Source organism: Macaca thibetana, chromosome 2, assembly GCF_024542745.1.
Source record: "Macaca thibetana thibetana isolate TM-01 chromosome 2, ASM2454274v1, whole genome shotgun sequence".
NCBI lineage: Eukaryota > Metazoa > Chordata > Mammalia > Primates > Cercopithecidae > Macaca > Macaca thibetana.
Window position 1 is genome coordinate 82,098,676 of NC_065579.1, and position 15,174 is coordinate 82,113,849.

A 15,174-nucleotide genomic window follows, 5' to 3' on the forward strand; every position below is an offset into this window, starting at 1 on the left:
CCAATATTGATAACAAAAAAGATAGAATTGAGGGACAAAGAAACATACCTGCCAAAAAGGAGTATAAAAAATCTGTCATGTAGCACTGATGAAATGCAAGTGCATTGACTCTTCAAGGACCAAATTCACATCTTGTTTCAGCTAGGAAAACAAGGAAAAGTATGATAGGGGATGAATATGTGCAAGGGCAAAGGGAGAATTATAACAGGGCCTGAGTTCAGAGTAAGGTAAGAAATTCAGTGTGGTGGGATCATAAGACATGTGTCAGAACATGATGTATTCAGGGAAGAAACAAATGATACCTTCATTAAGAATGATTCTAGGCTAACAGTGAAAATCACTTTTGTTACTTCCCCTAAAAAAGAACACCTTCTTTAAGAACTAAGTCACCTTATATGCCTTGAGATATAATTCCCATATTTCCTTAGAAGGCAACCCCTTCACCTCCACCTCACATACTTGATGTGTACATTGATGATAATTTAATGAAATTGAATCCTGGCAAAGCTGGTTGGGTGTCAAAGTACTTTACATTATGCAGACGTTTCTTTGCCAGTGTTTATCATCCAATGTAAATTGAAAACCTGGTTAAGTACTTATATAATAAGTAGAGTCAACCAACATAATTATGAGTCTTTTTCATTTCACAATTAAGAAATGGCCTTATTATAATTATTTGAAGAAGTGGTGTCCTTTACACTTTCCTTTTAAATATATAATAAAGCACCAAAGAGTCTTCTTCTGTGGGCAAAATCAATATTTTTAATTCTAACATACTAAAAGTAATGTTGTTTTATTTTCTGTGACTATATCTGAAATTACTGATTGAAAATTTTTTGTGTGCAAAGTCTTTTGCCAATTTATTTATACATTCCTTCAACATTTTATTATGTACTTAAGTATCAGGAACCATGCTATGTGCCCAAGATTGTGATGAAGGAAAACAAGCAATTCCTAGTCTCATAGAGCTCAGAGTTAAATAATAACACAAATAGATACAGAGGTAAGAAAAGTATAAGTGTTCTACAGAAAAGAAAAATGTGATCCTATAAGAGTGTAACAATAATAACAAAAAATTTAATCTAGTCTGGAGCTTGGTGAAGGATTCCTGAGAAAAAGCAAATACCACCATAGAAGACTTAACTGTATGCTGCCAACTCATATTACCTTAAATGACACTCATAGACTCATAGATTGAAAGTGAATAGATGAAAAAAGGTATTTCATGCAAATGCAGACCAAAAGAAAGCAGAGATGCTATACTTATTTCAGAAAAAATAGACTTTAGGCCAAAAACATAAAAATAACACAAAGAATGTCATTATTTAGTGATAAATGGATCATTTCATCAAGAGAATATGAGAATTGTAAATGTACATGCACCCAACATTAGAGCACCTAAATATATGAAGCCAACACTAAAAGATCTGAAGGGATGCAGGATATGACACAATAATATTATGGAATTTTAATACCCCACATTCAACAGTAGACATATCATCTGTCTGGTGTTGAAAGTCAGAAGAAAATATTGAACTTGAACTATATTTTAGACCAAATGGATCAAGCAGATATATACAAAACACTGCTCCCAACAGCAACGGAATACACATTCTTCTCAAGTGTGCTTAGAACCTTTCATAGGACAGATTATATGTTAGTCCATAAATTTAAGAAGGTCAAAATCATATCAACTATCTTTGCCGGTCATAATGGTATGAAACTAGAAATCAATAACAGAAAGAATCATGGAAGATTAACAAATATTAGGAATTAAATAATATGCATCTCAACAACTATTGGATAAAAGAATAAATTAAAAGGAAAATTTAAAAACATGTTGAGACAAACAAATATGAACATGCAGCATATTAAAACTTATGGCATATAGCAAAAGTAGACTTAAGAGGAAAGTTTACAGCAATAACAGCTGCATCCAAAAAAAAAAAAATCAAATAAACAACTTACTGTTACACCTTAAGAAATCAGGTAAAGAAGAACAAACTAAACCCAAAGATATCAGAAGAAAGGAAATAACAATATTGGGAGCAGAAAGAACTGAAGTAAGAGAACAACAATATATAACATCAATGAAATTAAAAGTTGTTTCTTGAAAAGCTAAACAAACTTGACAAACAGCTAGACAAAAAAAGAAGCAAGACTCAAGTAAACAAAATCATAAATGAAAAAGAAGACATTACAACTAATAAAAAAATACAAAGCAACTACTATGAACAACTATATGTCAAAAAAATCAGGCATTCTAGAGGTGGACAAACTCCTAGAAATATATAACCTATAAAGACTTAATTACGAAGAAATCTAATATCTGAACAAATCAACAGCAGTAAGAACACTGAATTTGTAATAAAAAGTTTTTAATCAAAGAAAAGCCCAAGACCAGATGGCTTCATGACTGAACAGTAAGAAACATTTAAAGAAGAGAAAGTACGAATCCTCCTTAATCTCTTCCAAAACATTGCAGAAGAGAAAGTACTTCCAAACTTCTTTTACAAATCATTATCACCCTGACATGTAACTCAGAAAAGAACACAATAAAAAATAAAAACTACAAGCCAATATCCCTGATAAACATAGATACAAAAAACCACATGATCATCTCAATACACGCAGAAAGACAAATTTGATAAAATTCAATACCATTTTATTATAAAAAACTCTCAATAAATTAGGTATAGAAAAGTTCCTCTCAACACAGTAAAGGCTATATATGACAAATCCACATCTAGCATCACATTCAATGGTGAGAAGTTGAAGATTTCTTCTCTAAGAGCATGAATAAGACACAGATGCCCACTTTCACCACTTCTATTCGATATAGTACTAGAAGTCCTAATCAGAGCATTGGCCAAGAAAACAAAATACATCCACATAGGAAGAAGTGAAATTGTCTCTGTTTGTTGATGACATGATCTTATATAGGGAAAATTCTAATGACTCTAACAAAAAACTGTTAGAACTGATAAAGGAATTTAGTAAAGTTGCAGGATATAAAATCAACCTATAAAAATAAGTAGCTTTTCTATCCACTACAAACAGTCTATATTAAAAAGAAATTAAGAAAACAATCTCATTTACAATACATTTACAATAGCATGAAGAATAAAATACTTAGGAGTAAGTATTTTAAAGAGGTGGAAAATTCATATACAGAAAACTATAAAACATTGATAAAAAGAAATTGAAAAAGATACAAATAAATGGAAAGATATTCTATGTTCATGGATTGAAAGAATTAATATTGTTAAAATAGTAATACTACCATAAGCAGTGTACACATCCAATGCAATCCCTGTCAAAATTTTAATGTCATTCTTCACAGAAATAGAAAAAACAATCCTAAAACTCATATGGAACCATAAAATTCCCCAATAGCCGAAGCCATCTTGAGCTAAAAGAAGAAAATTGGAGTCATCAGACTACTGGATTTCAAAATACATTACAAAGCTCTAGTAACCAAAAAGCATGGCACTGGCCTGAAAACAGACACATGGATCAATGGAATAGAATACAGAGCCCAGAAAAAAATTCCACATGTTTAAAAACTAAATGTCCACACACGGAAGAATAAATACAGACCCTTATCTCACTGTTTAAAAAAATAGACTCAAAATCACTTACACATAAGCGCTGAAATTGTTAAACTACTAAGAGAAAACATAGAAGAAAAACTCTATGACATTGGTCTGCATTGCAGTTTCTTGGTTACACTCCCCAAAACACAGGCAACAAAAGCAAAAATAAACTAGTAGGATAGCATCAAATTTAAAAACTTCTGCATACCAAAGCAAACAATGAACAGAATAAGGGGATAATCCACAGATTGAGAGAAATATTTGTAAGTCATACACTGGATAAAGGGCTGATATCCAAAATGTCCAAAGAACTCAGAGTACTCAACAACAAGAAAATAATAACCCTATTAAAAAATGTGCAAAAGACTTGAAAAGACATTTCTCAAAAGAAGACATGAAAATGTCCAACAGATATGTAACAAAATGCTCAACAAGTCTAATCAGAGAAATGCAAATTAAAATCACAATAAGATATCACCGCATAACTGTTTTCATGCTAGGGTCAGAGGAGTGGATGTTGAGTAAGAAAATAGATGTTAATAATCAAAGGGTACAATGTTTCAGCTAGGCAGGAGGAATAAGTTCTGGTGACCTATTGGACAGCATGGTGACTGCAGTTAATAGTAATGTATTGTATATTTCAAAATAGCTAAAAGAATTTTGAATGTTCTCACCACAAAGAAATGATCAATATTTGTGGCAATGAATATGTTAATTATCCTGATTTGATCATTCCACGACATACATATTAAAACATCATGTTGTATCCCCTAAATGTATACAATTATTATATGTCAATAGAAAACAAAATAAAACTTTTTCTTAAGAGAAGTGTTATGAAAATAAGAGAGATAAAATGGTAAACAGGCTTTATCTCGAAGAAGGAGCCAGATTACTTCCTGCCAGCAGAATCAGGGAAAGTTATCTTTATTTAAAAGATACTGTAGCCACACTTTATTGACTTTGTTCCCTCCAGGTTTTCATTCTTAATCAAAGAATGAATCTGTCCTCAAAATAAACCCAGAGAAGATCTCCCACCAGGACATAGAAAGCAGGAAGAGTTTTGTTTTGTTTTGTTTTGTTTTGTTTTGTTTTTTTTGGTGGTTCCCAAAAAGAAGGATGTTATATTGTTAGTAAGGGACCATATCAAATCATTGGTTTTAAACATTTTCTAAAAACATCTTGGCCTAGAGTAAATAAGAATGAGGCAGTGTAAGGCAGAAAAACACATAACTTTCTCAGGCTTATAAATAAGGGCTCAGAGCAAGAGAAGTTATTAAGAACCAAAAGAAGCAGTCCAGGCTTTCTTTTTCTTTTTCTTTTCTTTTAAAAAAAACAGGGCAATTCTAGCACAAGGAAACATATTATCCTTTCATTCAGAGAATGACATAGAATGATATTCCTGTCTATGTATTTAATTTATTTTGATTTCTTAATGTAGGCTCTCTCAGCATGTGGTTTCACATTTGTTTATGCTCATGTAGCCAACTGTGCGTTGCTACAAAAAGCAATCCTAGGTCTTAGGAAAAAAAAGAAGCAATTTTTTTTCTCCAAAATGTAAATTCCTAAACAATTTACTCTTCACTAAAATATAAAATTTGAATGAAAATATTTCTTTTAACATTTTGTAAAAGGCTTGTAATAGTTATCACACAAGCAGCTAAACAAAACGGGGCTCTGTTTACAGATCAAATCACTGTAACAAGCTGAGCAGCAGAAATGTCAGCAATCGCTATCCTTTCATCTCCAGTCCTGTTTGTATGAGTTAAAAAAAAAAGTAGCAAATCAAACTAGTATCCAAAATCTCATAAAAGAAATCAAATGTGGTAGCCAAAATGATATAGATTCCTTTTTTGGATTCCTGGACAAGATGGCCAAATGGCAACAGCTCCAGTCTGCAGCTCTCAGCAAGACCAATGCAGAAGGTGAGAGATTTCTGCATTTCCAACTAAAGTACCTGGTTCATCTCATTGGGACTAGTTAGCAGTGGGTTCAGCCCACGGAGGGCAAGCAGAAGCACGGTGGGGCATGCCTTACCCGGGAAGCACAAGGGGTCAGGGAACTCCCTCCCCTAGTCAAGGGAAGCCTTGAGGGACCCTGCCATGAGGGACATGGCTATCTGGCCCAGTTAATACGCTTTTCCCATGGTCTTTGCAACCTATAGACCAGAAGATTCCCTCGGGTGCCTATACCACATGGGCCCCGGGTTTCAAGTACAAAACTGGGTGGCCTTTTGGGCAGACACTAAGTTAGCTGCAGGATTCTTTTTGGACCCCAGTGGCACCTGGAATGCCAGCAAGACAGAACCCTTCACTCCCTGGAAAGGGGACTGAAGTCAGGGAGCCAAGAGGTCTTGCTCAGCGGATCCCACCCCGATGGAGCTCAGCAAGCTAAGATCCACTGGCTTGAAATTCTCACTGCCAGAACAGCACTCTGAAGTTTGAGCTGGGTGGGGGGAGGGGCATCTGCCATTACTGAGGCTTGAGTAGGCTGTTTTCCCCTCAGGGTGCAAACAAAGCTGCCAGGAAGTTTGGATTGGGTGGAGCCCACTGCAGCACCACAAAGCCTCTGTAGCCAGACTGCCTCTCTAGAGTCCTCCTCTCTGGGAAGGCCATCTCTGAAAGAAAGGCAGCAGCCCCAGTCAGGGGATTATAGATAAAACTCCCATCTCCCTCAGACAGAGCACCTGAGGGAAGGGGCAGCTGTGGGTGCAGCTTTAGCAGACTTAAATGTTCCTGCCTGCTGGCTCTGAACAGAGCAGCAGATCTCCCAGCATAGTGCTCAACCTCTGCTAAGGGACAGACTGCCTCCTCAAATGGGTGTCTGACCCCCATGCCTCCTGCCTGGGAGACACCTCCCAGCAGGGGTCGACAGACACCTCATACAGGAGAGCTCCAGCTGGCATCTGGTGGGTGCCCCTCTGGGATGAAGCTTTCAGAGGAAGGAGCAGGCAGCAACCTTTGCTGTTCAGTATCCTCCACTGCTGATACCCTGGCAAACAGAGTCTGGAGTATACCTCCAGCAAACTTCAGCAGACTTGCAGAAGAGGAGACTGACTATTAAAAGGAAAACTAAAAGGGAGAAAGCAATAGCATCAACATCAACAAAAAGGATCACCATGCAAAAACTCCGTCTGAAGGTCACCAACAGCAAAGACCAAAGGTAGATAAATCCACGAATATGAGGAAAACCCAGGTCAAAAAGGGTGAAAATTTCAAAAACCAGAATGACTCTTCTCCTCCAAAGGATCACAACTTCTCACCAGCAAGGGAGCAAAAGTGGACAGAGAATGAGTTTGATTAATTGACAGAAGTAAGCTTCAGAAGGTGGGTAATAACAAACTTCTCTGAGCTAAAGGAGCATGTTGTAATCCAATGCAAGGAAGCTAAGAACCTTGGAAAAAAGGTTAGAGGAATTGCTAACTAGAATAACCAGTTTAGAAAAGAACATAAATAACCCAATGGAGCTGAAAAACACAACATGAGAATTTTAAGAAGCATACACATGTATCAGTAGCCAAATTGATCAAGCAGAAGAAAGAATATCAGAGGTTGAAGATCAACTTAATGAAATAAAGTGTGAAGACAAGATTAGAGAACAAAGAATGAAAGGTATGAACAAAGCCTCCAAGAAATATGGGACTGTGTGAAAAGACCAAACCTACCTTTGATTGGTGTACCTGAAAGTGATGGAGAGAATAGAATCAAGTTGGAAAACACTATTCAGGATATTATCCAGGAGAACTTCCCTAACCTAGCAAGACAGGCCAACACTCAAATTCAGGAAATACAGAGAACATTACAAAGATATTCCATGAGAAGAGATATTCCAAGGCACACAATGGTCAGATTCACCAAGATTGAAATGAAGAAAAAAATGTTAAGGGAAGCCAGAGAGAAAGGCTGGCTTACTGACAAAGGGAAGCCCATCAGACTAATAGCAGATCTCTCTGCAGAAACCCTACAAGCCAGAAGAGACTGGGTACCAATATTCAACATTCTTAAGAAGAGAATCTTCAACCCAGAATTTCATATCCAGCCAAACTAAGCTTCATAAGTGAAGGAGAAATAAAATCCTTTACAGACAAGCAAATGTTGAGGGATTTTGTCACCACCAGGCCTGCCTTACAAGAGTTTGTGAAGGAAGCACTAAATATGCAAAGAAAAAAACCAGTACCAGCCACTGCAAAAACAAACCAAAATGTAAAGACCATCAACACTATGAAGAAACTGCATCAATGGACAAAATAACTAATGGACAAAATAACTAATGGACAAAATAATTAGCTAGAATCATAATGAAAGGATCAAATTCACACATAACAATATTAACCATAAGCATAAATGGACTAAATGCCCCAGTTAAAAGCCTCAGATTGGCAAATTGGATAAAGAGTCAAGACCCATTGGTGTGCTATATTCAGGAGATCCATCTCATGTGCAAAGACATATATAGTCTCAAAATAAAGGAATGGAGGAAGATTTACCAAGCAAATCAAAAGCAAAAAACAAAAACAAAAGCAAGGGTTGCAATCTTAGTCTCTGATAAAATGACTTTAAACCAACAACGATAAAAAAAAAAAAAAAAAAGACAAAGAAGGACATTACATAATGGTAAAAGGATCAATGCAACAAGAAGAGCTAACCATTTTAAATATATATGCACTCAATACAGGAGCAACCAGATCCATAAAGCAGGAATAAGTAAGTTCTTTGAAACCAATGAGAACAAAGACTCAACATACCAGAATCTATGGGACACAGCTAAAGCAGCGTTTAGTGGGAAATTTATAGCACTAAATGCCCACATCAGAAAGCAGGAAAGATCTGAAATCGACACCCTAACATCACAATCGAAAGAACTAGAGAAGCCAAGAGCAAATAAATTCAAAAGCTAGCAGAAGGTCAGAAATAACTAAGATCAGAGCAGAACTGAAGAAGATAGAGACATGAAAAACACTTCAAAAAAATCAATGAATTCAGGAGGTGATTTGTTGAAAAGATTAACAAAATAAATAGACCAAGAGCCAGACTAATAAAGAAGAAAAGATAGAAGAATCTAATAGACACAATAAAAAATGATAAAGGGGATATCAACACTGATCCCAGAGAAATACACACTACCATCGGAGAATGCTATAAACAACTCTAAGCAAATAAACTAGAAAATCTAGAAGAAATGGATAAATTCCTGGTCACATACACCCTCATAAGACTAAACCAGGAAGAAATTGAATCCCCAAATAGACCAAGAGCCAGTTCTGAAATTGTGGCAGAAATTAATAGCTTACCAACTGAAAAAAAACCCAGGACCAGGCAGATTCAAAGCCAAATTCCACCGGAGGTACAAAGAGGAGTTGGTTCCATTCCTTCTGAAATTATTCCAAACAATAGAAAAAAAGGGACTCCTCCCTAACTCATTTTAAGAGGCTAGTATCATCCTAATACCAAAACCTGGCAGAGACACAACAAAAAAAGAAAATTTCAGGCCAATAGCCCTGATGAACATCGATGAGAAAATCCTCAATAAAACACTGGCAATCCGAATCCAGCAGTACATCAAAAAGCTTATCCACCACGATCAAGTTGGCTTCATCTCTGGGATGCAAGGCTGGTTCAACATACACAAATTAACAAATGTAATCCATCACACAAATGGAACCAATGATGAAAAACACAAGATTACCTCATTAGATGCAGAAAAGGCCTTCCATAAAATTCAACATCCCTTCATGCTAAAAACACTCAATAAAGTAAGTATTGATGGTATTATATCAAAATAATAAGAGCTATTTATGACAAACCTACAGCCAATATCATACTGAATGGACAAAAGCTGGAAGCATTCCCTTTGAAAACCAGTACAAGACAAGGAGGTTCTCTTTAACCACTCCTATTTAACATAGTAGTGGAAGTTCTGGCCAGGGCAATCAGGCAAGAAAAAGAAATAAAGCGTATTCAAATAGGACAAGAGGAAGTCAAATTATATCTGTTTGCAGATGACATGATTGTACATTTAGAGAACCCCATCGTCTCAGCTCAAAAACTCTTTAAACTGATAAGCAACTGTAGCAAAGTCTCAGATACAAAATCAATGTGCAAAAATCACAAGCATTCCTATACACCAATAATACACAAACAGAAAACCAAATCATGAGCAAACTCCAATTCACAATTGCTACAAAGAATAAAATGGCTAGAAATACAACTTACAAGGAATGTGAAGGACCTCTTGAGGGAGAACTACAAAACACTGCTCAAGGAAATAAGAGAGGACCCAAACAAATGGAAAACTCATTTCTTCCTATTCATGCTTATGGATAGGAAGAATCGATATCATGAAAATGGCCATACTGTCCAAAGTAATTTATAGATTCAATGCTATTCCCATCAAGCTACCACTGACTTTCTTCACAGAAATAGAAAAAAACTACTTTAAACTTCATATGGAACCAAAAAAGACCATCCTAAGCAAAAAGAACTAAGCTGGAGGCATCACGCTACCTGACTTCAAACTATACTATAAGGCTACAGTAACCAAAACAGCATGATACTGGTACCAAAACAGATATTTAGACCAATGGAACAAAACAGAGTTCTCAGAAATAACAACACACATCTACAACCATCTGATCTTTGAAAAGCCTGACAAAAACAAAAAATGGGAAAAGAATTCTCGATTTAATAAATGGTGTTGGGAAAACTGGCTAGCCATATGCAGAAAACTGAAACTAGACCCCTTACTTACACCTTATACAAAAATCAACTCATGATCGATTAAAGATGTAAACATAAGATCTAAGACCATAAGAACCCTAGAAGGAAACCTAGGCAATACCATTCAGGACATAGTTATGTGCAAAGACTTCATGACTAAAACACCAAAAGCAGTTACAACAAAAGCCAAAATTGACAAATGGTATCTAATTAAACAAAAGAGCACATCTAAAGAAACCATCATCAGAGTGAACAGGCAACTTACAGAATGGGAGAAAATATTTGCAATCTATCCATCTGGCAAAGGGCTAATATCCAGAATCTACAAGGAGCTTAAGCAAATTTACAAGAAAAAAACAACTCCATCAAAAACTGGGCAAAGGATATGAACAGACACTTTTTAAAAGAAGAGATTTATGTGGCCAACAAACGTGAAAAAAACCTCATAATCACTAGTCATTAGAGAAATGCAAATCAAAACCACATTGAGATACCATCTTACACCGGTTAGAATGGTGATCATTAAAAAGTCAGAAAACAACAGACGCTGGAGAGAATATGGAGAAATAGGAACACCTTTACATTGTTGGTCAGAGTATAAATTAGTTCAACTATTGTGGAAGACAGTGTGGCAATTCTTCAAGGATCTAGAACTAAAAATACCATTTGACCCAGCAATCCGATTATTGGGTATATACCCAAAGGATTACAAATCATTCTACTGTAAAGACACATGCACATGTATGTTTACTGAAGCACCATTCATAATAACAAAGACTTGGAACCAACCCAAATGCCCATTAATGTTAGACTGGATAAAGAAAATGTGGCACATGTACACCATGGAATACTATGAAGCCATTAAAAAAGAATGAGTTCATGTCCTTTGCAGGGACATGGATGAACCTGGAAACCATTATTCTCAGCAAACTAACACAGGATCAGAAAACCAAACATCACATGTTCTCACTGATAAGTGGGAGTTGAACAATGAGAACATATGGGCACAGGGAGGGAAACATCACACACCCAGGAGTGTTGGGGGCTGGGGGGCTAGTAGAGGGATAGCATTAGGAGAAATACCTAATGTAGATGTTGGGTTGATGGGTGCAGCAAACCACCATGGCACATGTATACCTATGTAATAAACCTGCACGTTCTGCACATGTATCCCAGAACTTAAAGTATAATTTAAGAAAAGAATCCTTTTTTTTTTGCATTTTTATTAAAGTTTACATAAATCTGTTCAGAATCCAGATTACTGCTATCTAAATTTTAAATCATACAAATGCTATTGTGTGTAAGAGTGTACTTGCACACAGATGGGCAGCCTAAAAAAGCTATATTCCTCATAACAAATGGTGCTATGAATTCTTAAATGAATGTAAATAAGGATTTATGTTGATATATCTGTGGTCCGAAAATCCTACTGCGTGGTTACCCCATAGATTTAAATGCTGTAGCAGTCAATTCATCTAGTACAAAGAATAAAGCATTATACTTTCTCTCAGTTTCCTGCTTTCTCACATTTTTTAAAGGCTGTTAATTGATAGTGTAAGATTTTTCTTCATTAATAGAATATGGATTATTCTAATGGTCATTTTAGTAAAGATACTCTGCAATGAGGCTGTTAAAAGAGGATATGGCACACATCTGGCAATGCTTGATTCATTCCCTGTGAGCATCAAGCAACTGTCATTCTGCTAAATGAGTTGTCATTAGCAGTCAGATTTTTATTCCAACCTTTTGGAGAAACACAGAAAGAAATCTAACTTTGAAGTAATGCCTATTGGAGGAGCTTTAATAGAGATAGAGTCTTAGTAAATCCCTTCTCCCATGTTCCCCATCCTAATATATTAGTAGTCTTTCTAAAATGGGAAGGTATTTGGCATGGGACTGGTGACCTAAAATTACCTCTGAAATCTGGCAAGGTATTTCAACACTGGCATGAATATTGTTTCCTCTCAGCCAGCATTTTTGGCAGGCATCTTATGCATTGCAAGTATCTACCAGAAATGGGAATTAGATAAGGTGACTTACAAATATGAATTAGCAATGGTTTCCTTTATTCAGGTTGGAATTTTCATGAGAAATTATGGTCTTAGCTTTTTTAGTCTTCCTTTGTACTTACACTATGGCAATTTCAAAATTTTACCTGAAGACAGACCTTATTGTACTAACAGATTTTCGACCTCCAGATAACTCTCTTCATTCCTTCCTTCCTTTCTTCTTTCCTTCCTTCCTTCCTTGCTTCCTTACCTCCTTCCTTCCTTCCCTCCTTCCTTCCTCCCTTTTTCCTTCCTCCCTTTTTCCTTCCTTCCTCTCTCTATTTCCCTTTCTTTCTTTTCTTTTCTTTTCTCTTCTTTTCTTTCTTCCTTCCTTCCTTCCTTCCTTCTTTCCTTCCTTCTTTCTTTCTTTTTTCCTTTCTTTTATCTTTCTTCATTTCTCTCATATAAATAGTACATCTTCATGTGCACGTATTTCATTTTATCATGCCAAAATTTGCATTTTTCTCATTTACTGTGCTTCTACTGAACTCTGAAATTTGTACTAAATGAGGAAGTGGTTGAACTTTTCAGATAAAATGTTATCATTTCATTAACTGAAAAAACGTTAATTAGATCCCTATGAGGGCAGTTGTTTTCAACTTGAAACTGTTTGCTAACTAAAGGTTCCCAAAGATATTAATAGAAATCTTAAGTTACTTTAAGTATTTCAAAAATTTAATTAGCTATCATTTGTATTTGCACATAATGAGACTATATGGGCTAACTAAAATGGCAACCTTCTTTGCTTTGGCTGACATTATCACACCTTTGACAATCCCACAGTGATCCCAGAAACTTCACTCCATGGATACATCATAGTATATAATATCTCCTGAAGTGATATATGTTATATCTGAAAATGAATTGCACCCCTACATATACTTAATTTTTTAGCTCCAGACTATAGCTATTAGCATAAATTCTTATACATACACACACACCCAAAAACCTGTAAAACATATTGCCACAGCATACTCAGGATAATAATGCTAACCTCAAATACAACGAATTTGTGATAAAATAAAGTTTTTAATCCCTTTACAAAAATTATCAAATGGTTAATGAAGAGTATAGGTCAACAGTGCTGCCTGGAGATGAGGACTGGGCAGGCACCCAGGCTCCCTACCAGCTCATTCATCAACTCCATAATGTTCAAAGCAAATACAAATCTGGGTGAAATGACTGCCACTGTGTTATGTACCTCCATGAGTGTTTAAACCTTCAGAGGCCAATGCTCTACTATAATTCAAGTCACACATACCACTGTTTATCTCAGACTGAGGATGGGCTCTTATTGGCATGTACACACACTTTTTTAAAAAAATTGAGGAAATTATACTAAATAAATGCAACTTGAACAAAACCTTTCAAAATATAAAATCCATTGATGAGGGATTGGGAATAACAAAAGGAGACTTGGAAGGTGGAAAGTGTAACATTTAGCATTTTTGTGTTTTGTCTTGCTACAGTGGAATACCACATAATGAGTAATTTATAATGAACAGAAATTTATTAACTGACATTTCTGGAAGTTGGAAAGCTCAAGATCAAGACACTGGTGTCTGGAGAGGGCTTTTTTCCTCTTTTATGCCATGGTAGAAGGGCAAACAGAAGGGGTGTGTGTGTGTGTGCGCGCGCGTGCGTGTGTGTGTGAAAGAGGGAGAGAGAGAGACAGAGCACACCAACAGAGGGCCAAACTCATCCTTTTATAGATAAGCCCACTCCCATGATAACAAACCCACTCCTGCAATAGAAGCACTAATCCGTTTATGAGGGCAGAGCCCTTATGAACTAATCACTTCTTATTCGGGCCCATCTCCCAAGATTGTTGCATTGAGGATTAAGTTCCAACATATGCTTTTTATGTTTTTGTTTGCTTTGTCAAATATTAGTTGGCTGTAAGTATCTGAGTTTACTTCTGAGTTCTCTATTCTGTTACTTTGATCTATGTAGCTATTTTTATACCCGTACGATGCTATTTCGGTGACTATGGCTTTATAGTGTATTTTCAAATCTGGTAACGTGATGCCTCCAGATTTTTTCTTTTTGCTTAGTCTTACTTTGGCTATGTGGGCTCTTTTTCGGTCCCATATGAATTTTAGAATGCTTTTCTCTAATTCTCTGAAGAATGACAGTGGTATTTTAATGGGAATTGCGTTGAATTTGCAGATTGCTTTTGACAGTATGGTCATTTTCACAATATTGATTCTACTTATCCATGAACATGGGATGTGTTTCCATTTGTTTGTGTCGTCTATAATTTCTTTCAGCAGTGTTTTGTAGTTTTCCTTGTAGATGTCTTTCACCTCCTTGGTTAGGTATATGCCTAAATATTTTATTTTATTTTGTTTCATTTTATTTTATTGCAGCTGTTGTAAAAGAGGTTGAGTTCTTGATTTGATTCTCAGCATGGTCACTGTTGGTGTATGAAAGAGCTACTAATTTGTGTACCTTAATTTTGTATCCAGAAACTTCGCTGAATCCTTTTGGCAGTTCTAGGAGCTTTCTGGAGGAGTCTTTAGGGTTTTCTAAGTAAACAGTCATATCATCAGCAAACAGCAACAGTTTGACTTCTTCTAACTGATCTAGACCCCCTTTATTTCTTTCTCTTGTCCGATTGCTCTGGCTAGGACTCCCAGTACTATGTTGAAGAGGAGTGGTGAGAGTGGGCATCCTTGTCTTGCTCCAGTTCTCTGAGGGAATGCTTTCAATTTTTCCTCATTCAGTATTCTGTTGGCTATGGGTTTGTCATAGATGGCCTTTATTACATTGAAGTATGTCCTTTTCATGCCAATTTGGCTACAAATTTTAATC

At 36.1% G+C, this 15,174-nt stretch overlaps 1 long non-coding RNA gene across 2 annotated transcripts in view; it reads right to left on the bottom strand.

Annotated features, from left to right (window-relative positions):
• The window catches only part of LOC126947553 (uncharacterized), a 60,213-nt gene that overhangs the window by 30,315 nt on the left and 14,724 nt on the right, over positions 1-15,174 (bottom strand). The window lies entirely within an intron of this gene.